The sequence below is a fragment of the Cupressus sempervirens genome, chromosome 5 (assembly GCF_028749045.1).
Source record: "Cupressus sempervirens isolate cs-2001-9-10 chromosome 5, ASM2874904v1, whole genome shotgun sequence".
In the NCBI taxonomy this organism is placed as follows: Eukaryota; Viridiplantae; Streptophyta; class Pinopsida; order Cupressales; family Cupressaceae; genus Cupressus; species Cupressus sempervirens.
Window position 1 is genome coordinate 714,589,080 of NC_143122.1, and position 26,835 is coordinate 714,615,914.

The 26,835-nt window shown below is 32.6% G+C and overlaps 3 pseudogenes; all 3 read right to left on the reverse strand.

Annotated features, from left to right (window-relative positions):
* Positions 1–206: 206 nt before the first annotated feature.
* Positions 207–11,886, reverse strand: LOC149557986 (type I inositol polyphosphate 5-phosphatase 13-like; annotated as a pseudogene).
* An 879-nt stretch (positions 11,887–12,765) lies between these two features.
* LOC149557987 (autophagy-related protein 16 pseudogene) lies at positions 12,766–13,692 on the reverse strand (annotated as a pseudogene).
* Positions 13,693–13,757: 65 nt separating this feature from the next.
* The window catches only part of LOC149557988 (serine/threonine-protein kinase VPS15-like), a 67,731-nt pseudogene continuing 54,653 nt past the window's right edge, over positions 13,758–26,835 (reverse strand).

A 26,835-nucleotide genomic window follows, 5' to 3' on the forward strand; every position in this document is an offset into this window, starting at 1 on the left:
TGGATTAGCAAAAAATATGTGTCTAAATAGTAGTTAAAACTTAAAATAGAAAAAATAGTTTTTGATTTCATTTTTTTTAGTAGGTACTAGTAATTACTAAAGTTAAGGTCTAATTTATCTAATTTTTGGGCCACCAACATGCTACCTATCTAATCCATAAAGAAATAAAGCAAATGAAGTATTGAGGAAACTAAAATGACCACAACCTATCTCACTCTGTCCCTTGATATTTTTTCTTCCCCATATTTTATTCTCTAGATTTTTTCATCTATGCATGGAACATTAAACTTGTCCATGCATCTTATAATATTATGCTCACTACTCATGAAAACCATGCATGAGTCATGTGATTCAACCTAAGAGACAATGGGACACATCAAGTTTCCCTTAGTTGAGGTATCATTATAGATGTCACATAATAAAATTTTATCACACCAAGTAGGAATTATTTTCTTCTCACTAGATCTATATCCTTGACATCTAGATTGGCCCTTTCAAAATCTATAAGTTGGAGGTAACTTTATATCTCCTTATCATAGACCTTTGAATAGATGCCCAATTTTCATCTCTTGTCTCAATTGATAATTATTTAGAAAAGTGTCAATATTATTATTTGGCCATATGATAATGGATTCTTCATATAAAATTTCATCAATTGTATAATCCAAGTCACCCAACCATATAAACATGTCCAATTTAGCCAATTTTTGCATCTCTCCCTCCAGTAATTATGGTGAGTCTTTCCTAGCTCGACCAAGATTTGCATTTGTAATTGCCCATGCATTTACACCCTTGAACCTTTGAATAGAAGAAAAGACTTCCAAAGAAAGATATCTAACTCCACATGTTATTTGGAAAAATATAATTTTCTTGTAGACATTCTTGAAATCCACGTTATGATGGCCAACTGCATCTAGATGAGCTACAAAATGCAAAATGGTAGTTTATAACACGTAATGTCTAATGTAAGAGACTCATCTTTAAAGCCACAACTCATTTATTTCCAATTTTGAGTCCCAAACCATAGGCCACAAAACAACCCTCGACATCTCCAATATAAGGCCAAAGATGTTTCCTAACTTGTACAATAACAAACAATCTAACCAATTATCAACAACCTACCTATTGAAAACATATTTGTTGAAATTTGATTGAAAAGAGATAATTGAAGAAGAGAACTTATTGTTAAAGTATGTTTTCAATCATTATTTTGACATTGATGTCAAAATTTCTATTTTTTGGAATGACAATTGCTTATAAGATCCAAGTACTATCACTTAGTTGATTGATGAAGAGGATTTAATCAACAAGATGTAACAAAAGAACCTAAGGAAAAGGTTGAGTTATGGTTTTGTAATTAAGTGCAAGGATCAATTGAGACAATGGTGAAATGATGTATACATACAGAGGTTGGCTACATTAGGAAACTATAGAAGGAAAAGTTGTAATAATGTTTTCTGCAAAGCTTGACTAAATTCATTAGTGGGTGTCGAGCAAGTTAGTTCATGCTAAGTAGATTTCTAGTTGGAGCTGAGAAAATGAAAAATCTAGTGTGTGCTGAGTGAAATAGAAGGAGGTGAGTAAAGATCAGGTGCCAAGTAAGAAGTAGATGCCAAGTAAGCAACAAGTGTTGAGTGCCAGTAAAACTTAGTTAATGCCGAGTAACCCAGTATGTGTCAAGCATCAGAAAATCAATAATGCCAAGTAACATAGTATGTGCCAAGAATTAGAAAACCAATAGTGCCAAGTTATTGAACTATTTGAAAAGTCAAAATATTTCTAGATGCAAGCTGACAAGTTTATTACCTTGAATTTGTGAACCAAGTGGAAGATAAGGATGATGAGTTGATGGCACAGAATTCTAAGTGAACCATTTTTGGGTGAATTCAAGATGATTGTTCATGAAGTTTCTAGATGAAGACAAGATAAGGGGTAGATACATTGTATCCTACCTAATCCATTTCAAACCCTAAAAATCAAGAGCGAGAAATTATTCCAGACTTCTATTTAAGGAGTCACAACTCATGAAGCAAAAGGTTGGTCAGAGAGAGTATATGGTGTCAACATGAAGACATTATGAAGGAAGAAGAGAGCATAGAGACTCTACTTCTATTGATGACCACTAAAGTGATCACATTGGCATACCGAGCATGGAGACTCAAGGAGAAAAAGCTTAAAAGGAGGACAAGCTATCAGAGCTACAGTGGGATCTAAAATCTACAAGTTATGTTGTGAGTTGTATCAGATCAAAAGCCCTTATTGTTACTCTCTAGCAATTGTATCAATTAGGGATAAATCCTATGAACTTAGGTTGGTTTAGTAGTCATGTTGTATATCCTTTAACAAGGTGACATTCCAAGTGAATGTTCTAAAGTCCTTTAACTAGGCTCACTTTTAATAGATTGATTGAAATCCTTTAACCAGGTCACATTTAAGAGCATGTTTGTAGCCTTTAACAAGGTAGGCCTTTCACAGGGCATCACTTTAGATGAGTGAAAAAGGAGTAGCATGTTTCTAGTGGTTTTTCCCATATTGATTTTCCACATAAATCATTGTGTTATTTGTTGATCTTGTATGTCTTATTCTTGCATGTTGATTTTCAGTAATCTGCCATGATGAATGTTTAGCTTGGATGCATGGTTAGTTTGATGGGCTCACTATACTTAGCGAAAAAGTTTTATTAGGACATATGGACCTTGAATAAATAATTCACCCCCCCCTCTTAGTTATTGTAAATCATTTCCAACAATTGGTATCAGAGCGCAGTTGCTGATTTGGTTTAAAAGGTACGAGAAGCAGAAAGATCAAGATGTCGAAGAGAGAGGTTCCCAAGCTCAACAAGGAGAACTTCATTGCATGGAAAATTCTAATGAAGCTACATCTTAGATCCATAAGAGATCATGTACAAAGCTCAATTACAACACAACATGTTGATCCAACTAGTGCTCCTACTGTAGATGATTTAAAGAAAAAGCAACAACACAATCAGGCAATGCTGAAGATTGCCTCTACTCTCAACTATGTTGAATTCGATGACATCAAGGGATGTAACACTACATTCAAGATGTGGAAAGCCTTTTTAGATATTTATGTTGGAGATCAAAATTTCCAAAGAGCCAAGAAATAAAGTCTTAGAGGAAAGTTTGATGACATGAGAATGGAGGAAGGTGAGAATGTTGCCAAGTATGCCTCTAGAATAAAGGAAGTGGTAAGTGCAATAAGAAGTTTGGGTGGTAATCTAGATGATGATACTATTAATAGAAAATTATTAAGAACCTTGCTCCCTATCTATGCTATTAGAGTATCAACCATCCAAGAGTTAAGATGTGTACTCGAAAATAATGTAACTTTTGGTGGTATATTGGGAAGACTTACTACATTTGAGTTATCCAACTTTGATAACTACAAATTTGAGAATATTGAATCTTCTTTCAAGGCCAAGATACTGCTAAAAGGTACAAAGGAAGTAAAACCAAAAAGGAAGGGAAGAAAGACAAATTATGCATCTAGTGATAAAATCATAGATGAAGAAGATGTGGAACAATTGGAAGCATTGCTAGCAAGAAGATTTCACTGAGGCAAAGGAAAATTCAAAGGTAAGCTCCCTATCATATGTTTTAATTGTAATGAAGTAGGACATATTTCTACAAGATGCCCATAGAAAAAGGACTATAGAGAAGGAAACAAGTACAAGAGCAGAAGAGAAGATGATAATAGAGATTACAAAGACAAAGGCAAAAAGTGCTACATTGCTAAAGAAGAGAATTCTGATGAAAATGATGATGAGGTAGTCTATGTAGCCATGAAGGATGAGTTAGAAGAAGATGAGGCAATAGTATTGGTAACCTATGTGAACAAGAATGAAAAATGGATCATAGACAGTGGGTGTTCACATCACATGATAGGAGACAAAAGTAAGTTTGTCACTTTTACTTAGTATGATGGGAATAGTGTTAGATTTGGAAATGATGCTCCTTGTCTAATCAAAGGAAAAGGTTCCATTAAGCTTACAAAGAAAATTTCATGTGAGAATGCATATTATGTTGAAGTATTGAATTACAATCTATTGAGTGTGTCACAATTAGGCAATGTGGGATGTAAAGTAGAGTTTGGAAACAAAACTGCCAAAATCTATGACACTGATGGAAATTTGATAGGAAAAAGAGATCAAACTAGGAGTAATCTATTTTACCTAGATATGGAGGATACTACCTATCTTGTTGTAAGATTTGATGATGTGTGGCTATGGCATAAAAGGCTATGTCATGTTAACTTTGATAATTTGATAAACAAAAAAGAAGAAAGTTAGAGGTCTACCTAAACTGAAAAAGCCTGAGAACACAATGTGCAAATAGTGTCAACTAGGAAAGATGAGCAAATCAAGTTTCAAGAGAAAAACTTATACCTCCAAGGAAGTACTTGAACTAGTCCATACTAATTTATGTGGTCCAATAGAAGTGCAAAGATATAAAGGAGATAGATACATAATGTTATTTATTGATGACTACTCTAGAATGATGACTGCTATGTTCTTAATGCAAAAATTTAAAGCCTTTCAAATGTTTAAGTGGTATTTGGGTAGGGTTGAGAAGGAAAAAAGGAAGAGTCTAAAGTTCCTAAGATCAGATAGAGGAGGAGAGTTCACATCAAAATAATTTGAAACATTTTGCAATGATAAAGGAATTAAGAGACAAACATCAGCACCTAGAACTCTCCCATAGAATGAAATTGTGAAAAGAAGAAATAGATTAGTGATTGACTGAGCCAAAACATTGATGATGGAAAAGAATGTTGCTCTAACATATTGGAGAGAAGTTGTAAGTACAATTGTCTACACCCTGAATCAAGTACAAGTCAAGAAACGTACAAATGCAACACCTTTTGTATTATGGTATGGTCACTCACCTAATGTTAAATATTTTGAAGTATTTGGTTGTAAGTGCTATATTCTTAAAGATTCTAGAAATGGAAAGTTTGATGCAAAGAGTGATGAAGGTATATTCCTTGGATACTCCACTAGAAGTAAAGCATATAAATATTTGAACAATAATACTAACAAAATTATGGAGAGTGCAAATGTAAATTTTGATGAGCATATAGATGTTCAAGCTGATGAATCCAAGAAACCAAAAGAGTATAGAACTTTTTTATACTTCTATGAAGGAATGTCTACTGAAGAAGAAGCTAGGAATCAATATGGAAACCAAAATCAAATTTTAGTGTTAACCAAGTCACAACCAGTGAATCTCGAGCTGCATTCAGAAGCTAAGTGAAAAAATGAAGAGAATGCTCATTCTAATTCCGAAATTAGTACACATGAAAGGGATGTTGATCTACTTGAAAGAGAAGTGCATAGTGACTCTGAAGCTAAGGGATCAAACATGGAAATAAGGAAAGAACCAAGGTTGTACAAGTATGTGAGAAGACATTGCCCTATTGAACAAATAATTGGTGACCAAGAAGCAAGACTAATGACAAGAAATAGACTAAGAACTGAATAATGTCTACTGAGCAAGATTGAACCCAAAATAGTGAAAGATGCACTACTAGATGATGAGTAGTATAAAGCTATGGAAGAAGAGATTGATTAGATAAAGAAGAACAAAACTTGGACTTTAGTTCCAAGACCAGTTGATAAGAATGTGATTGGTACCAAATTGGTATTTAGGAACAAGCTAGATGAGAATGGTGAGATCACAAGGAATAAGGCCGGATTAGTTTGTAAAGGTTATGCATAAGAAGAAGGACTAGACTATGGGGAAACATTTGCCCCTATTGTAGGAATGGAAGGAGTAAGAACTTTTCTTGCATATGCTGCATACAAAGGATTTAAAGTCTACCAAATAGATGTAAAGTCTTCTTTTCTAAATGATATACTAGAAGAGGAAGTCTACATTGAACAACCAGAGGGATTTTTTGATGACAACAAAAAGGATATGGTGTGCAAACTACATAAAGAACTCTATGGTTTGAAACAAGCGCCTAGAGCATGGTATGAAAGACTTCACAAATATCTTGCAAGGATAGGATTTGAGAGAATAGATGACAACAAAAACCTTTATATCAAGCAAGAGAAAGGTAAATACATTTTGATATCTAAAATCTTTGTTGATGATATAATATTTGGAGGAAAAGATGCCTTATGCAAAGATTTTCTTGATAAGATGAAACATGAGTTTGAGATGCCAATGTTTGGGGAAATAAAATTCTTTGTTGGATTGCATGTATATCAACTAAAACATGGCATATTTTTGACTCAATCAAAACATATTAAGAAGATACTCAATAAATTTGGCTTAGAGGATTCAAAACCAATACGTACACCAATGTTCATAGGACATGAGTTATCCAAGAATGATGATTCAGCTAAAGTAAATCAAACATTGTATAGATCCATGATTGGAAAGTTACAATATGTGGTGCACAGTAGACTAGGTATTGCATTATCTATTGGGATAGTGGAAATATTTTCTACAAACCCAAGAGAAAATCATCTTATGGAAATTAAAAGAATAATGAGGTATCTAAAAGGTATAGAGGATTTAGGCTTATACTACAAGAGGTCTAAAAAGTTTTATTTGAAAGCCTACATTGATGTAGACTGGGGAGGTAATATAGATGAAGGAAAAAGTACTAGTGGAGGAGCACTCTTTTTGCGAAAAAGGTTAGTTAATTGGACTAGTAAAAAGAAAAGTTGTACCTCACAATCCATAGCTGAGTTTTAGTATGTTACAGCTACCATCAACTATACAAATATCGTCTGGATCAAGCATCTATTGAAAGGTATGAAGGAAGAGATAAATGAACCTATGATACTCTATTGTGATAATATAAGTGCCATCAACATTAAAAAGAATCCTATCATGCATGCCAAAACAAAGCATATTGCAATTAAGTATCACTATGTGAGAGAATAGGTGGAAGACAAACAAGTGAAGATGGAATATGTCAACTCAAAGGAACAACTTGCTGACATCTTCACAAAATCATTACCTAAAGATGCATTTGAATATCTTAGAGGTAAGTTAGGGGTAACACCCCTAACTAAGGCTACTTAAGAAATAGGTAGACTTCCCTGCATCAAATGAGTTGCTTATTAATATGGTACAAATTGATGCAACATTTACTTACTTTAGGTTTCTACCTAAAGTAATCACAAGCATTGAAATTCTAAATCAGTCACAATCAAGGTGATAGAGGGAGAAATTGAAGTTCCTATAAATAATACACTTGCATGATAGGATGCTAAAACAATGTGTCTTTGGCATTGTTATCAAAGAGGGAGAAATATGTAAAAACCAATCAATGTGGAAAGCTACAACAAAGAGGGAGAAATAGTAGAAAAAGAAGGTAAAGGGAGAAACAACACAAAGGAAGACATAAACATGAAAGGAAAGAGAAAAGAAAGTATCAGTAGAGAGGGAGGTATGAAAGTCAACAAGTTTTCTTTCTGGCATTTGACTTACTATTTTAACCTTGTTAGCATTTTGCTAACTTGGTTGATCATTTTGGTTTTCCATTAATGCCAAAGAGGGAGATTGTTAAAATTTGATTGAAAAGAGATCATTGAAGAAGGCAACTTATTATTAAAGTATGTTTTCAATCATTATTTTGTCATTGATGTCAAACCTGCTATTTGCTGGAATGACAATTGCTTATAAGATCCAAGTACTATCACTTAGTTGATTGATGAAGATGATTTAATCAACAAGATGTAACAAAAGAACCTAAGGGAAAGGTTGAGTTATGGTTTCATAATGAAGTGCAAGGATTAGTTAAGACAATGGTGAAATGATGTATACATATAGAGGTTGGCTACATTAGGAAACTATAGAAGGAAAAGTTGTAACAATGTTGTCTACAAAACTTGACTAAATTCATTAGTGGGTGCCAAGCAAGTTAGTTCATGCTAAGTAGATTTCTAGTTGGAGCTGAGCAAATGAAAAATATAGTGTGTGCCAAGTGAAATAGAAGGAGCCAAGTAAAGATCAGGTACTGAGTAAGAAGTAGATGTTGAGTAAGCAACAAGTGTTGAGCGCCAATAAAACTTAGTTAATGTTGAGTAACCTAGTATGTGTCGAGCATCAAAAAATCAATAATGTTGAGTAACAAAGTATGTGTCAAGCATTAGAAAACCAATAGTGCCAAGTTGTTCAACTATTTAAAAAGTCAAAAGATTTCCAGATCCAATCCAACAAGTTTGTTACCTTGAATTTTGTGAACCAGGTGGAAGATAAGGATGATGAGCTGGTGGCACAGAATTCTAGGTGAACTATTTTTAGGTGAATTTACAAGGATTGTTCATGAATTTTCTATATGAAGACAAGATAAGGAGTAGATACATTATATCCTACCTAATCCATTTCAAACCCTAAAAATCAAGAGTAGGAAAGTATTCTAGACTTCTATTGAAGGAGTCATAGGTCATGAAGCAGAAGGTTGGTCAGAGAGAGTATATGGTGTCAAGTTGAAGACATTGTGAAGGAAGAAGAGAGTACAAAGACTCTACTTTAATTGATGACCACTAAAGTGATTGTATTGGCATAATGTGCATGGAGAATCAAGGAGAAAAAGTTGGAAAGTAGGACTAGCTATTAGAGCTACAGTGACTAAATGCTAGGCAAATTGGAGAACTAAAAAGAGATCTAAAATCTACAAGTTATGTTGTGATTTGTATCAGATCAAAATCCCTTATTGTTTCTCTCTAGCAATTGTATCAATTAGGGATAAATCCTATGGACTTAGGTTAGTTTAACAACCATGTTGTAAATCCTTTAATAGGTGGCATTCCAAGTGAATTTTCTAAAGTCCTTTGTCCAGGCTCACTTCTAACAGAGTGATTGAAATTCTTTAAACAAGTCACATTAACATTGTGTTTGTAGCCTTTAGTAGGGCAGGCCTTTCATAGGGCATCAATTCTAAAGAGTGAAAAATGAGTAGCATGTTACTGGTGGTTTTTCCCATATTGGATTTCCACATAAATCATTGTGTTATGTGTTGATCTTTTATGTCTTATTCCTACATGTTGATTTTTTAGTAATCTACTATGATGGATGTTTAGCTTAGATGCATGGGTAGTTTGATGGGCTCACTATACTTAGTGAAAATTATTTATTAGGACATATTGACCTTGAATAAATAATTCACCCCACTCTCAGATATTCTAAAGCATTTCCAACAATATCTTCATCCAAAATCTTACTAATGCTTTCTAACTACCATTGTCTATTAGAACTTCCTTCAATCCCTATTATTTCTTTCATTGCTACCATACTTAGGAAGCATGCACCCATTTTCATTTCTTGTAGGCCAATAACCACTTTGCTAGCCTCTTATGTAGGTGAGGCATGCCAAGAGATGAGAGAATCATAGTTGGGCCTTCCTTGATTCACATTCCAAGAGCCAACCAATATCTTTATATCTTCCTTTTTGGTATAATTAAAACCTTTTTCCATCAAATCTAATTTTAATCTGCTATCAAGGGGACTTGGTGATGTCATTATCCACCCAAAAATATCCCCATGATAAACTAAACTAATCACATTACCACCTCCAACAACCATCTCCACCACAAAAGAACCATGAGAAATCCAACCTCCCGAGATAATACCATTGTGTTCCATGATATGAACCCTCCCTTCTATGTAACAATCAAAATTATTATTCCTAGAGGAAATAGACATTGAATAACAATATATGAATGCATGAATTCCTGAGTACGATTACCTTGGAAATCCCACTACACAAGAAATTGAGTCAAAATAATTTGATTACTTGATGTTTCTTAATTGAGATCATCTTGTAGCATGCATAATAAGATCAACAACCTCCAATATAATTTTTTTGAATGCTAGAAAAAGGTCAAGGTGCCCTACGCATTTTTTTTCAGACGAACTTTAGCAAAATTTATATTAATCTTATCTTCAAAAGGAAATTTTTCTTTTAAATAAATATCTTTACTACCAAAAAATTTATTTGTTCCAAATATCTTGAGTACATCCCTTGTTTGGACATCCCAGAGTGACAAGACAAAATGTTGAACACTCCAAACTCTTCATGTTGAGTGATCTAATAATAGAAATATCACATCTAAATTTGTAATAATGCATGTCTCTACTATTATAATATGATTACTAAAGTCAATGTAAGATCTTTCCATTCACAAAATTGTGATGTTCCTCTTTTTTGGAGCAAGAGAAAGCACTCTCATAGTAGCCCTCCATGGCCAAGCTTTTAGGGAACCATGTTTAGAACATGTCCAAGCTCACTATATGCTGTAACAATCATAGATTGGACTAGAGCCTAATGCTCTTTGCAAGAAATAATTAGTTCAAACTTCTCATTCTTAAATGACATGGCACCCATTTCCCAACTTGTAATATTTCCATTCAAGTGACCACTCCAAATGATGCTATGAGAAGCATCCAAAAATAAATAGAGTGAGGGAGATGTATGAGAATATTCACAAAAAAACACTATGTCTTTCTCTTTAACTATAGAGAAAAAATAAGAATAAGAATTGTCTATGTTCCATACACTCTCCATAGTTTCCCCCTACCCGTAGTTTGGTTTTAGTAAAACATATGGTCGTAAGGATGTGACCATGTCTCATCTTGTATGCTTAGGGATTTAGTTCTAATGGAGGGTAGACCCATAATAATGGGTTACACTTTTTTGCCTAAACTGACACTGAACTGTGAATTTTCAAGAAAACTTTCACATTCAATTGCAAATTGCCATTTAATGGTAAGGAATTTGAAGATGAAGTAAATTAGAGTTTTTTAGGATTTTCTATGAAGATTCTAAATATATTTAAAATTTTTTTTTTTGATTGATTTGATTGAATTAATTTTTCTCCTACGAAAATTGCTATGTTATAAAAAAACCTAATGTTTAAAAAGTGACATTGTTTTTGACACACATAACTTTTTTTCTACAATAGATATCAATGTGATTCTTTTGAATTTAGTTTTTTAACATCCATACCAAAACCACAGAGGTGATATGATGTCTTTATCCATAGTATTTCATATTTTATCAGACTTTAAAGTTGACCTAACACTAATTTGGACATACATGACTTTTGACACATGTAACTTATTATATATTTATCCAAATTCAAAATTTATTTTGTTGATTGAAAGAGGACTTGAATATGGAGACTGTAGTTATTTTTTAGAATTTTTATTCTCTTATATACTATTTTTCCATGAGTGTTCTATATATAGGTTTATTTTTTATAATGAACCTCAATTCAATTAACGTAAAAAAATGGATACTTAAAAAATTCAAAATGTATCAAATCCATATTCATTAGAAAGCTCATTTTGAGTACTTGTGTCATGGAAAATGACATGTCTTAAGTTCTCCATTTGAACCTAGCAATTGAGCTTGGAAGCCATGAAAACAACTGAGAATGTTATAGACTTTGTAAAATCCATCTACTTTACTAGTTTCGATAGAAACTAACTTTCTATTGAAACTTTTTTAATCCTTTCGATAGAAACTATTTTTAGTTAGTTTCTATCAAAACTAATAAGGTTGAGTTCTCATTAAAAAAATAGTTTTGATAGAAACTAAATAGTTTCTATAGAAACTAAAAAGAGTTTCTATAGAAACTATTTAGTTTCTATTGAAACTATTTAGGATGAATTTTTCATATTTAGTTAGTTTCGATCGAAAATACCATCAAAAGTAGTTTCAATCAAAACTAGATGATTACTTTCTATCGAAAGTTTTTGGGCAAAAAATTTGCCTTTCGCGATTTTGGAGGAATTTCTTCCTCCAAAAAAGTGTAACCCACTATTGTGGGTTCACCATGGAGCTAACCTCCTTTCTTCCCTCCTCAATACATCCCCATTCATCACTCTTCACTTCTACATCCATTATTTGAAATTATGAGAATTGGGATCTCAAGAATAGATAGTGACATTTGAACTTGCGTAGTGTGGCTAAAAGTGTTCCTACAACTATTTCATGAAGTTCTTCCATGAGTCCTTGACATATGAGAAGTGGTGACTTTTTGCTTTCATTTGTTTAGCCAGAATTATGCATCAGTAGATTAATTGAATATTTTTTATCAATAACTTATTTTATATAACTATCTTAAATATAAAATCTAGTTTAGTGATAAGTTATGGAATCTAATAATTACAAGCTATTAAAATAAAATATTAATTTAAACTAAAAATTTAATATTAACTTTATTTTTTAAAATTTAAAAGTAAATGACAAGTACTATTATGAAAGAATAACTTATCAAATAACATATATAATCTATCATAAATAATACTAAAAGAATAAAATTAATATTTTTGAAACCCTAAATTAATCAATTTTATTTTTAAAATAACATTTGTTTAAGATTGAAAAAAAAAGTAATCAATCTATACTTCCTGAATCCAAAGACTTTATTAAACATCCCTAAATCATATCTTGTCTTCCCCAAAAACATAGCAAACCCTAGAGTCACTCTTCATTTTGACATTTTTGGAAACTTTGGCTAGAGAGCAGGGCTCTTGATGATGATTAGGATTTGGTGAGATATCTATCGTAGATTAAAATAGGCATTGTCAAAAACATCTCAATCCTTGCCTTGGAATTTTTCTCTATCAATTATGGTATGAAGGGAGACTTCAAATGAATTTTCTATGGAAATATTTATAGTTTTTTATCTTATCCTCATTGAGAAGCTCTTTCAAACTTCCTACCATTCCACTTTGTATATCTTCTATTTGAAAATTCTAGATATCATGTCGTTACCTTTTACAAACTCCATTTTATTTGATGAAAATTTAATGGATGGGGTAAGTATTCTGTCACTATATTTAGCTCATTAAAAAATTTAGCAATTTTTTGCCCTAGTATTTGTGCCACTATAAATTCAACACACATTAGTTTGTGACCCTATACTCTAAAATTAGCTAAAACTTCCAATGATTGAACATCAAAAAGATTATGCAAGTTGTTTTGGACACTTGTGAGAACAAACTAACCATTGCATGATAATGTGACCAATTTTATTCTAAGAAAACTAGTAGTAACTTCATTAAATATCTTTCTAGTCCATGTATCCCAGAAATGGAGATGAGCATCCATATGTGTTGAATATATGTGTTTCTCATCTATAGTTAAGGACACAAAATTTTAGTTCTAGAAAATGATGGTGTTTTCCACAAATCCTTTATGAAGGTCCCAAACCTTTATTGGTTGATCATAAGTTGTACTTACATCTTTCCTATTTGATAATTTTCTATCATATATAGCACAAGCCTTATTTGAAATAACTTGTTAAAGTATGAACAATATGACCAAGCGATGCATCCCATAGATACAATTTGTGATCACTAATAGCTCCTAGGATAAAATAACTATCACCATAGACACCAAGATCTCAAAAAGAACCAAGGAAACCATGTAATGTACTTATCAAGAAACTTGAATTTATATCCCAAAGTCTAACTGACATATATTGCCAACTAGTGATTAGTCAATCACTATTGTCTAAAAAAAGCAAAGAATAGAAGCCACCTTCATGGGAAAGGAAATATATATTGTAGAATATGGTATACTTGACTCTCCATAATCCTCAAATCACAAATCACTTTGTTGCATAACTCTGTCCACTTACTTCAATGTTGATTATTCTATGATGCTAGAATTAAAATGATTCATCATATATTCATACATCATATTGTCCTAGAAACAACACAAATAATCAAAATTTTGAAGGAAAACAAACTGTATCGGTGAATAAGTCACAACTCATCCTTTGCATTCCATAAAGCCACCTCATTGATCCATGTAGCTAGATATGTTAGGGGATCACCCATTGTACATGGGAAAGAATTTGAAGCTATTGGATGAAGACATATTTTCTCTATAGAGAAAGCCATAGGATGTTTCCATGTAATGACAGGGATATGAAACCTCACATCCCATAAGGTTATCACCCCTCTAGATGAACTTGAAACAAGCCAACTCTAAAATAGATCTACCACACCAATAGAAATGTAGTCCTCTTTTGGAATTTCATTCAATGTCCATGCATTTATCTATGCCCTTAAGTCCCAAAGATTAATACCATTATGTTCAGTGTTGTAAAGAATCATCAGAGGACCTCTTATACCAAAACTTTTCAGACATAGAATTGGTCTTGCCTTTGTCTCTTTCTTTGCAATATCTTCAATGCCAATGTACATGTCAATGCTATCATCTTCACTTAAAAGATGATTTACAAAGAAGACATGTTTCCATCCACTGCAAGATGGTACAATAAGTTGTGGCCCATTTTCAAATATTGTAATACATGAAGTACTCAGCCATCATCTACAAAGTAGGTCAACCTTGACCAAAAATTTATGTCTTTTTCTAGTCTTCAACTATCCCTAATTTTTATTGTGGAATCATTTGATGCACTTACAAAAAAGTTATGATCATGTGAAACTGCAATGTCATTGACAACTAAATTATTCTCTAGAAGATATGTAAACAAAATTCCACTCAGTCACCTTACACAATCTGGGATAGATGCTCCAAAGTAAGATGCCAATACAGTTCCATTTGCTACTAATGGAAAACTTGCAGTTACAATCAATGACAGTAAAGAGCTCTTAGAATCATCAGGAATAGATATATCTTTGAACTTATTCATCACATAAGTTATTTCATCATTTTCTCTTCCAAGAAAATCTCTTAGGACTTTATTCACTTTTCTAGTAGAAGTAAACTTGCCACTCAAAATAGAACCACTAACCAATTTGGGAGGAAAAGAACCTCCAATACTAACAAATCTTTGTATTATCTCTACTATGGGCATTGATGAGTGACCAACACCCAAAGTCCACTATAAGGAAACAACATAACCAACAACTTGTGCTCCACAAAAAAATTTCATCATAATATATTTTGCACCTTGCAAACCTACAACATCCTTGCTTATCTCTTCATTAAAGGATGATCCTATTGAAGACATTAGATTTTTTCCACTCTTGTTTTTTCTTTTTAGTAAGAATATACAAATAAATTGGGACACCTTCATAAGATGGACCATGGTTGGAACCATTACCTATCATAGAATTCAAAGGCATTCCTAGAGTAGAAGCTTGAAGCTTCTCATGATTTTCCAACTCTGAAGTATTTTCTCGAGACTACATTGTACTATAGAGATTTAGTATGTAGCTTTCCATTCCTTTCATCCTTGCCCAATCTTTTGGATTAGATAAAATTATATTCTGACCGAAGTATTCAATATTTGGATGTAGACATGACTTATTAATTAACCATCTTTTGGCCATAGTTGGATCAAATACTATAGACAAAATAGATGAAATATTTTGAGGTATTTTTTATTAGAAAAAAAGAAGAAGCAATATTTGAGTTTATAATAGGTTCAACAAGCTTATAAGAAGATGAAATTTTCTTAATTTTTCTATGGTGGTTTCCTTTCTCTAAAACCTCTAAACTCTATGAATTCTTGTCTTTCTCTAGGACTTCATGAAATATATTTCTTCACATTGGAGATTTTAGACATGAAAATAACTCAATCTCTGAAGTCAATGATTTTGGCTCTCTATGAATAAAAAGAAGAAGAACTGGTGAAAGGTAAACATAGGAGTTAATTAGTTGTAAAATCTCACTACATATGACAATAAAATTAATAGTTTCCCTTCCAACCCATTGGCTAGGCTAACACAATAGTGGAGAAAAATGTGTAACCGATCCAATCACTAACCATTTTCCTAGTAATTTACTTTTTGATAATGTTGCCAAACATTTCAAGTCATTCATAATAAATTCTTCCACAACATCATTTAAAGCCTACTCAATGTAAGGAAAAAGATACTACTCCACACTAATTTGACCAAAAAAAATAAAATACATGGATAATCTTTTCAAAGAATATAGCTTGGAATTGTTCATCACCAACATTTAGAAAAGCTAGAAGAATAGGAAACAAAAAATCTTTACTTTGCTTCTTTCTGATGAAATGACATAATTCCTTTATGTGTCCTACCAGTGCCATCCTAATGATTGGAATTTTCTTTGGTCCCATTACCAATTCTTATATAACATAAGCTATTTCCTTCCATAATCCTATAAGTTATGCATTGTATTTATTGTTCTTCTGATGACCTGTAGCTTGTGAACCTAAAGTTTGAGCTAAAGAAAAAAGACCTTTGCCCACCTTATGTGAAATATTTGATCTATCTAAAAAGTTTTTCTCATTCAAAACTTGTGATTGTATAAGAAAGTGTGAGGTAGTTGTAATAATCTTGTATATGTTATTAGCATAAAAAATATGAACACTCTCCTTAGGATCATCTGGTAATGTTGAAAGAATAGGAAGAATATATTTTGGAAATATTTTTGCATCGCTTGAGGAAAATTATATTTAGTGAAATACAAATAGATGCAAAAAAATTGGGTCAATTCAGTTTGGTTGGTGTTTACCATACATATGTGTTAACCTCCATGATTTGAAACAAGGCAAGGAATGCCCACATTATCAAAATTGGATGAGAGTTGGTTTATGTTTTAGAAGTGCCCTTATTGACATGTGTGCCAAGAACTCAAGTATAAAAAAAAAAATTGACTTTTTTTCATGAAATGTCAAACTGAAATGAAGTCTTGTAATGCATTGATTATCAAGTTTTTCTAACTTGGGTATAGTGAATTAGCATTGAATATGTTTGATAAAATGGAGGAGAAAATAATGAAGCCAAGACAAGTTCTTCTCATAAGTATTCTTTGACCCTATGCTAGTGTAGAAGTTTTACAACATGGCTTGAAATTTCATTCTCATATCTTTAAAACTATATTTTCATTGGATGTTTCTATGAAAAATGCACTTGTTGACATGTATGCCAAATGTAGGAGTATAAAGGGTGCACTAATTTTTTTGGGTGAAATTCCCTATCATGATGTAGTTTCATGGAATATAGTAAGTGAAGGATATTGATATCATGGACATGGTGGAAAATCCATCCAACTTTTGAAAACTATGAAAGTGGCTAGATTAAAGCCATACCACATTACCTTTATTGGTGCTTTGTCAACTTGTAGTTGTGCATGCTTAGTTGTTTAAATTCTAAAGAAAATATAAAATATAAAATTTTTTATAGAGTAAGTGTTACTAGTTATAATAGTATAATTGGATCTACTTATTAATATTCAACTATCAATATGCCAATTTTCACTATTCTAGACATGATGAACCAATACCATTCTAAATTTGTGTGTGGTAGTGGACATAAAGTTTTCATTTGAAATATGCTCAATTCAAGAATAGTTATGATATTATACTCAACTAGTGTTCAGGTTCTTGAGTAAAATACATAACCAATGGCTCTATAGATAATTTCTCCCAAGGACTACAATAGTGATTTGGATTTGACTATTTGATTTTGTAGTACACAATGACTAGCATTGTCATATACTTTAGATCTTCTAGAATGGTATAATAGAATCATTGATCATATTCATTCTCTCCACCATATAATATTTTCCTTTTTTTGCTTTGGTACCATACTTTTGCATGTAAGTTGCACATGATCATCAACACAAGTAACTACTATAAGATCACCAACTGCGGCATCCATATTAGATGCTACACACGAACTTCATTATTGCAAGTTGAATTTGTTTCTTGATTTGGTGAATTTCCATTGTTAGGATGATGCCAGGAAGGAATTAGTGTTCTAAAACATCCACTAATATTTCATACAATGATTTTCATCTTTCAAGACCTACAAAAAACTCCTTTCTATTTGTTTTCCATACCTTGAGAAGGGTTGATGTTGTTTGAAGTCAATGTTGTCATGGTTTTACTTTGTTCATAAAGTTCCATCATCTTATTGCTAACATTTGCACAACAATAAAGAATGCAATCACCAGATGACAAAACTAAACTTTTAACCAAGTAGAATGAAATCAATGAAAATAACCATCTCCAATCACCCAAAATAAGTGGTTTCAAACATTCAAACATGTCAACTGACACCATTATCCAATTATTTTCATGAGAAAAATAAAATTTGGACATATCTTACTCCTACCATATTAAAATCTCCTAAGATAATAAAACCTACTCAACCTTCAAGCTAGCAAGGCATCACATCAAACTCCTATCACCAAGGCCTCTCTCTATGTGATTGCAATTTTGTTAGAACATATAGTCCACTAATATAATTGAGAGGGGACGGGGGGTGAATCAATTATCCAACTAATATCACAATTAACAACCTCAAATAATCTTAACCATATATGTAATATAAATTAAAACCACAACAAGATACTCATCCACAATAACACCAGATATGTTAATTAGGGAAAACCTTGGTGGAGATGGTATTGATAAGAAGATGTACTAATATAAGTATTCCTTGTTATAGGATAGACCCTGTTAGGAATCTATTACAACATTCAGTACATATGAGTCCCTGTTAGGAGACTTTGAATCCCTATTAAGAGATTCCAACCATGTTAGGAGTTGTGCCAACTATGTTAAGAGTTGTGGAGGATAGCTAGACCTACTACCAAAACAACTTCAAGGGCACGACCAATGAACCCACTATCCAAATAATCTATGTACTTTGTTCCTCTATCTCTATCCTATCAACTAGACTTCTGCTCCTTCAAATCTTGTAAGAAGATCTTCAATCTCACATCCAATAACCCCTTGGATTACTGACACACATTCTATAAGAGCTCTTCTTCTTTTCACACTTCATACTTAAACAATGATCTAAATACACTTCATACTCCTTTCTCATATTTTCCAATCAATGTAAACAACTTTCCTATATACAATATCTTCATAATAATTTCTTGAGTCAGCCTTGAGACTTTCCCAATTAATTAAAATAAGATAATCAATTAGTTACAATTACAATAGCACTATTGGCTTATAGTCTATACAAAACTTCACATGTGCAATACTAAGGCTTGCACACTTGCCGACATCATCAGATGACTATCCTCTATCACTACTTGACTGCACATTACTTCATTACATCCTAGATGTAAGATATCCAAAAATCATCAAGAACTTCTTTTCCAATACTCTTTCTCTGAATTACTATTTGTAAATTAGGTAAAACTTTCATACATCTTCAACTTAAATTCTACGCACTTGGCCATGACATTAAGACACTCTATTTAACATGCCCATAACTATGCATGACTAGACAATCAAACCATTGTCCATACCATCAAGATCTCAGAGTGGTACTCTACTAGTCTATACATAAATAATGCTATGTTGTCATCAATGAAAAACACAGTCATGAATGAAACATATCAATACTTTGGATAGTTCTCAAGATATTCCCACAATGTAGTATCATCACCATTCATGCTAACAAGTTTAACTCTCACCAACTTGGCAGCAAGAAAAATGGCACCAACAATAATATGTTAAGGCTTGAACTAGAGGCACATAGTTGTAACCAATCTACAAAGAATACAAAAAATCTCTAATTTTCCACATATATCATTAAGTTTCATAGGATAAAACTAGAAAAAAGATAGCACTCAAATTCAAGTAAAAAGAATCTACAATTTTACCTCAACTTGTCACTATAGAGGTTGCACATAATTTATCATCCCATCAAGCATTGTTGCTTTGTTGGTTACCTATAGGCATAGTACATTCATTAATTTGAAATTAGTATAGAAAACTTACATTCACTAATGCTAAAATTAGACCAAATAAATAAGAGACTTAAAAAAACTAGACCCATTTTATACCTTACTCTCTGCAAAAATACACATTCACTAAATTTTTCTCTTCTCATTTATTATACATTAAGTTCATTTGACTTCAAGTGCTTACTCATTCCATAAGACTATGACTATCAGGACCTTGTCACTTTCTTGCTCTCACATGAATGTAATATTTTGGTGGCTTGACTACTTAAAAATTTTCTTTGATTTAATTTTCATGGCTCTTACTATTGCCATTTGAATTTTGTTTAGCCTTAGGTTTAGTAATGGCTCTTGATCCTACAATAACAGAGTACAATGCCATCTCCTCCTACAAGACCCAAACTCTACAATCAACAACCCAACCAGACCAATCTTCATCTCTAACCCAATAAACTCCCACAATAACAGCCTTTGGAGAAGAGATAAATCTTATGACATCAATGGTTTGGACAAGGAAAGTTTGTTATATTTTCTCATGTGCATTAATGAGTTTTTGAAAATAGCAATTTAGAAACTTTATGAGAATTATGGTTTGAAAATAGCATATTGGTGAATGGAACAAACTTAGTTCTCCTCAGTATAAATAAATGTTGAAAATGCATTCATAAACTCTCCATTAACTCTAAAGCCAATTATATAGTGAAGAATAGTGATCTCACATGATAAAAATTTGAAAATATACTTTGAAACTTGCTTTACTACATTATCTCATATTAGACAAAATATGCTATATTTTTCAATGAAAATGAGAGATGGATGAATAATTAGATTAATATCATTTTTTAGTGACTAATGCCATGCATAGTGTAGCTTCAAGGAGGCTTGAGGCTCCTTCCTAATCACTAGGACACCATTCTAACTTCTCAGTGTTACACTTAGTCTACATCCAAATCCATGAGTGATATTTTTCTTGTGATGTGAGCATAGATGTGTGTACACTATTTTTCAATTCTTTTTATCCTCCTACATGAATCAAATGTTGATCTTAATCACAAGTAGATTTTCTTGTAAATTTTTCTTTATATAGAAATTTAGAATTCTTTCCTTGAAATGAATTGATTAGCTACCATCTCTTTTTGTAAACAAGATAATACCTTCTTAAATTAACATATCGGGCTCCCAATGAACTTCTTATCTACAATTTTTTTCCTCGAAGGGTAGTAGAATTGGTTGGACATAATTTTCAAGTATGAAGTATATCAAGATTATACATTTTTTTAACTTTTGAATAAGAACTGTAGGCTAATTAAATAATAAACTAAACCATGATATTTATTATATTTTTTGTAACAAGTTTGATTTGTTGGAATTAATATTTCTAGTGATTTATTTATCTCCTAGGTGCACTAGTATAAAAATACATTGTAAATAAATTAATAGTGATAAATGGCATAAATAATTATGTAGTCATAAATATTTTTTCCCTCCTAGAGGTAAGTACATTTATGTTACATATTGGATGAAGCTACACTTAAACCAAATCCTCTAAGAAAAATAAAAACAAAAAACTTGGAACAATAGTAAATTATCATCCAAAAATTGTAGACTTAGTTTTCTCCATTATTTACACAAATAAAGTTCTTTATATTTTTTTGCCACAACTTTATTATAATAAGGGGAACAAGTCACTTATAATGAATTTAAAAATGAAAAAATTATCTCTATCTTTATATTATGCATTTAATAATATCACTATTCTTTATGATGTAGGAGCATCCTAGGCTTTCTTGCAATCTTACATATTGGGGGTATTTGGTATAGAAGTTGTGGACTTGGTCACCAAAGGAGTGGTGCTTGATCTCTAGTAGGTTTAGTTTATGCAATGAGATCAACATACTATGGGAGCTTGGCATACTTTGTGTTGCTCAAAAATGTCTATGTAGCTTGGTATGGTCTTGGAGCTTGGCATGGTCATGGAGCTCAACATGGTCTTGGAGCTAGCATGTTCTATGGTACTTGGTTTGCTCTATGAGCTCAACAATGCTTGTGAATTTACTAGTGGTTGACTTGATTTTTCTAACACTTATCATGGTCTTGGTTTCCATTAGTATCGAGTTATCTATGAGCCAAATTTTGGTAGTTAATTTGTGTATGGGTATTTAATTTGTGTTGTAGCCAACTTATGGTTTAACATATATTAAATGTAAGGGATTTAATTTAGTTTTTAATGAACTGGAATGACTTGTGGCTTAGTTGGGTATAAGTAGGGGGTCTTGTAGAGTATTTATCCATATTTTTGTAAGACCCATCTTAGTGAAGAGGATGTGAATTTTGAAGAGCTAGGGTTGTAGCTTGAGAACCAAAGGATTGATTGGTGGACCTAAGGGTATAAGTGTGGATTCTTCTTGGTGTTCTTATCTAGTTGTGGCTCTAGAATAACTAAGATTGGGATTGAGATTGTAAGATGGATCTTGTGGGATCTTGTAGAACTAATATTGTAATTGTTATTTGTATTTGGCTCTAACCTAGAAGGCCTTAAATCTGAGCATATTGCATGTAATTAGTTATTTTATGAATAAAGAGTTGTGATTTGGTATCAAATCTTGCATTGTTGTTTCTTTGTTGTTGTGTTTCCACTGTGTGATTATTTTATAGGGGCTATGAGATCTCCTTTTGGGATTCTCCTTCCTTGCACTGCATCAAGTGGTATTAGAGAGAAGATTTTTCCTGAGTGTGTTTATAGATCTCCAAAGTTGAAGTAGTTTATAGGTTAGGACTTGTAGAGAACGTTGATCGTGGAGTTGATTGATCTTCTGAATTGTTGGATCTATTTCTTAAGGTTTATGAAAATTTTGGAAGATGCCTCCAAGAAGATTGGACCTTAGGGAAATTGATGATCTTAGTGATGTTGTGGAAGAATGGATCTCAGAGAAGATTAGAATAGAATTTAGATCTAAGATTTTATTGATGAAGAGTGATATGATTGTTGAAATTGTGAGTGCTTTAGGTGTTGTACCTAGGCATGTGGTTACTAAAGGTAGCTATGAGGAATTTGTTGATGAATTTGAAGTTATTGGATCTAATGGCAATGATAGAACTAATTGTGTGGAGAGATCTATTGGAACTAGGTCTGGTCATTTTGCTAGACCTAGATCTCACTTGAGGCTAAACCATAAGATGGACGTTTCTAATTTCTTAGGCACTTTGGCTCTTGAAGACTTGATTAATTAGATTAGTGAATTGGAAGAATAATTTGAGCTTAAGGATATTGAGGATCCACTCAGAGTGAGGCTGGCATAAACTAAGTTGAAAGGACATGCTTCTCTTCAATGGAAAGAATTGCAACAAGACAAAGAAGAAGAAGGTGAAATGAAAACCTCTAGATGGAGATTGATGGTGACTAAGTTGAAGGCTAAGTTTATTCCTATTGATTATGAAATTGACATGTTTAAGAGGTTGTAGAATTTGAACTAGGACAATATGACTATGAAATATTATACCGAGGAATTCTACAAGTTGACTATTCGGTCTAGTCACAGAGAATTGTCAAAGGAAAAGGTAGCTTGATCCATTAATGGTTTGAGATTCAATATTTAGGATGAGGCTGGTATGTTGGAGATTTATTTAGTTTAGGATGCTTATCCATATGATCTAAAGGTAGAAGATAAGTTGAAAAAAAAAATTCATGGTAATGCTAAAGGAAAAGAGAAGTAGAATAGCTTGGCACAAGCTAAACTGATTGCAAAAGGTGAACCAGAACCTATTGATCAGAAGAAAAGGATAAGTGGAGGTGGATTTAGAGGTAATTATTTTAGATGTGGGAAGGAAGGGCATAGATCATTTGAATTTCCACTTATTAGGATAGTTTTTCTTGTGAATGAGGTTGAATTCCAAGATAGTCAACTTGAGCAAGGAGAGATTTTGCTAGTTCAACGAGTAGTGGTTGGTCAAAAGACATTGGATTCTTGTGAGATAACTAGTTTGTTCAGGACTTGTTTTAGGTCTGGTGGAAAAGTCTGCAAGATGATTAAGGATGATGGTAGTATGGATAACCTTCTTGCTGAGGAGATGGTTTAGAAACTTATTTTGAAGAGAGTGAGATATCCTTATCCTTAAAGGATTGGTCGATTGCAATGGAAGTGAGGGACAAATGCCTTGTTGATCCAAATTGGGTAGTATAAGGATCAAGTGTTGTGTAATATTATGGACATAAAAAATTGTCATATATTCCTTGGTAGACCTTGGAAGTATGATTGTAGGGTTGTGCATGATTGTGTCAAGAATGTGTTTTTTGTTGAGAAAGGTGGTAGGAAGTTTTCCTTGATTCCTTTGCAGAATGAAGAGCTTGGTAGGAAGAACTTGAGTGTTGATAGTTGAGTTGAGTTGGTAGATTCTAAGAAGGTTAGAGATAAATATGGAAAGCACACTTGTAGCACACCTAGGATGGATGTGAAGAAGAAAAAGAAGAACAAGGGAAAGAGTGTATAGTCGAAGACTCAGAGGATATGCATGTGAAGAATCAATTTGGGATTTATGTGTTGAATCCCAAAATATGTTCTTCTAGCTACTAAATCATATTTTCAAACTTGGGTGTCTTATGTAGGAGCATCCTAGGGTTTCTTATAGTTCTGCGTGTTTGGGGCATTTGATTTAGAAGTTGTGGACTCGATCACCAAAGAAGTGGTGCTCAGTTGCTAGTAGGCTTAGTTTATGCTTAGGCACTCGACATACTCTAGGAGCTCGGCATACTCTATATTGCTTGACATGGTCTATGGTGCTCAATTTGCAATATGAGCTCAGTGGTGCTTCTAAATTTACTAGTGCTCTACTTGATTTTGCTAACACTCAGTGTGGTCTTGGTTCCTATTGGTGTTGAGTTGTCTGTAAACTAACTTTTCATAGTTAATTTGTGTATGGGTATTTAATTTGTGTTGTAGCTAAATTATGGCTTAACATATATTAAATGTAAGGAATTTAATTTAGTTTGTAATGAACTGGGTCAACTTGTGGCTTAGTTGGGTATAAGTAGGGGGTCTTGTAGAGTCTTTATCCAGTATTTTGGTAGGATCCATCTTAGTGAAGACGATAATGAATTTTGAAGAGCTAGGGTTGTAGCTTGAGAACTAGAGGATTTCTTGGTGGACTTGAGGGTACAAGTGTGGATTTTTCTTGGTGTTCTTATCTAGTTCTAGATCTGGACTAGTTGAGATTGGGATTGAGATTGTAACTTGGATCTTGTGGGATCTTGTAGAGCTGATATTCTAATTATTGTTTTTATTTCACCCTAACCTAGAAGGCCTTATAGCCTAGTATATTGTATATAATTAGTTATTTTATGAATAAAGAGTTGTGAGTTGGTATCAGATCTTGCATTGTTGTTGTTTTGTTGTTTTGTTTCCTATGTGGTTATTTGCTAGGGGCTAGGATATCTCCTTTTGGGATTATCCAACCTTGTAGTAAATCACTTTAAAGAGTACTAGCTCATTAGAAGAGCACATTCTTTACAAGTAGGAGGATGGTGGTTCGATTCCATCATGCCCTAGTATGATTAAATTAATTAGTAAATAGACTATGAAATATGATACCAGATATACAACCAGATAGACTACCAGATATAATACCAAATATACTACCAAATCAAATACCAAATAAACTACCAAATAAACTACCTAAAAAACTACTAAATAAATTACCAAATCAACTACCACATAAACCACAAATTAATAATGATCAACTACTAAATAAATGATTAAATAAACTACTAGTTATTGTTGAGTTGTCATTATGCACAATGCTAAATGGCAAGAATTCTTGTGAACTCCTCTTTTGAAAAGTTGATCTTGTGATTCAACTCCAAGGTTTTGGGTGATCTTACGACATACTAGAATCCATTCAGTTGAAGATAAATGTGATTGTTCATGAGGAGGCCTTTACTGGTTTGTTTGATTTTAGATGAGATATAGAATTTGCACACTACTTCAAAAATACATGCACAAAAGAACCATGTTTTTGTATTTTCCATTTTTTATGAATGCAATCTAAAGATGCAACTAGTATGAAGTCCTATTCTAACAAAGTAGGTTAATAGAGAAAATAACAAAACTTTAAAGAAAATAACATGAAAATAAAATCCTAGCAGACATAAGCTATAGAAAATAACACAACCACAAGTTAATCTTTCAAAGAAATTGATAGGTAACCAATGAAAGGACCAGCACTTCCTTGATTCCACTGATGCAATAATCAGTGAGAAACTTAGTGATCGTATGATGTTTCACTCTTTATCAAATCGCAAGGCCATAGAAAGTGTGCTCAGGTAAGACAAAAAGTTACGTAGGTATAATTTGATGATTTATTCTTGAGCTAGATACGTCAGTGGAATTTATAAAATTGTAGCAAACACCAAAATTAATTCATCGCACAACCAAAAAAAAAGCAATAAACATTTGGCTCAATCACAATCCCATGAACAAAAATTAACAAAATAATGACACATTTAGGTAAGAAACACTACACTCCAAATATGAGCACCAAAAACATAATTTTTCTTGCAAAATAATGATAGCCCTAATTACATATTACAATGGAGTATTTATAAGAAATCATCTCCTCAATTTGTGTTGAAAGTGAGAGATATCTTCATGCAATAATATTTTTTTAAATTAATAAAACAAACTAATTATATGCAAAGTAACAATCTAACTTGTGCTTAGAAGGACTCCATCCATTTTTATTCATTAACTGGATACATGAGCCTTTACATATCAAAAACAAAGAATTTATGAGAGGAGAAAGAAAAAGAAAGCCTTTAGTCGAAGTAGAAGTGTCTGGAAGTGCCAAAAATGGGAGCTGATCCTTCACTAGGTGTATGTCAGAGTTAAACTATCGTCAGCATGCATTTTCGATGCATGGAAAGCTCTATCTTTGGAAATGGCAGTTAACTATCAGCACACCTCTAGAAAAGAGAACTTCTACAATTCCAAACCTATGGACCTCAAAAGTGTCCAAAATCTCAATTTTTTACTAAGTATCAAAATTAAAATTCTGGCTTCTTGGTTTTGTTCTTGTAGTGCCTCTTGTGTTTGTAGTCTAGACCTTGTTTATTTTGATTTGAGAGATACTTAATACTCTTATTATTTTATGTACTTTGAGATGACTTGAGGGTCGAATGTTATATTTTGATTGAGT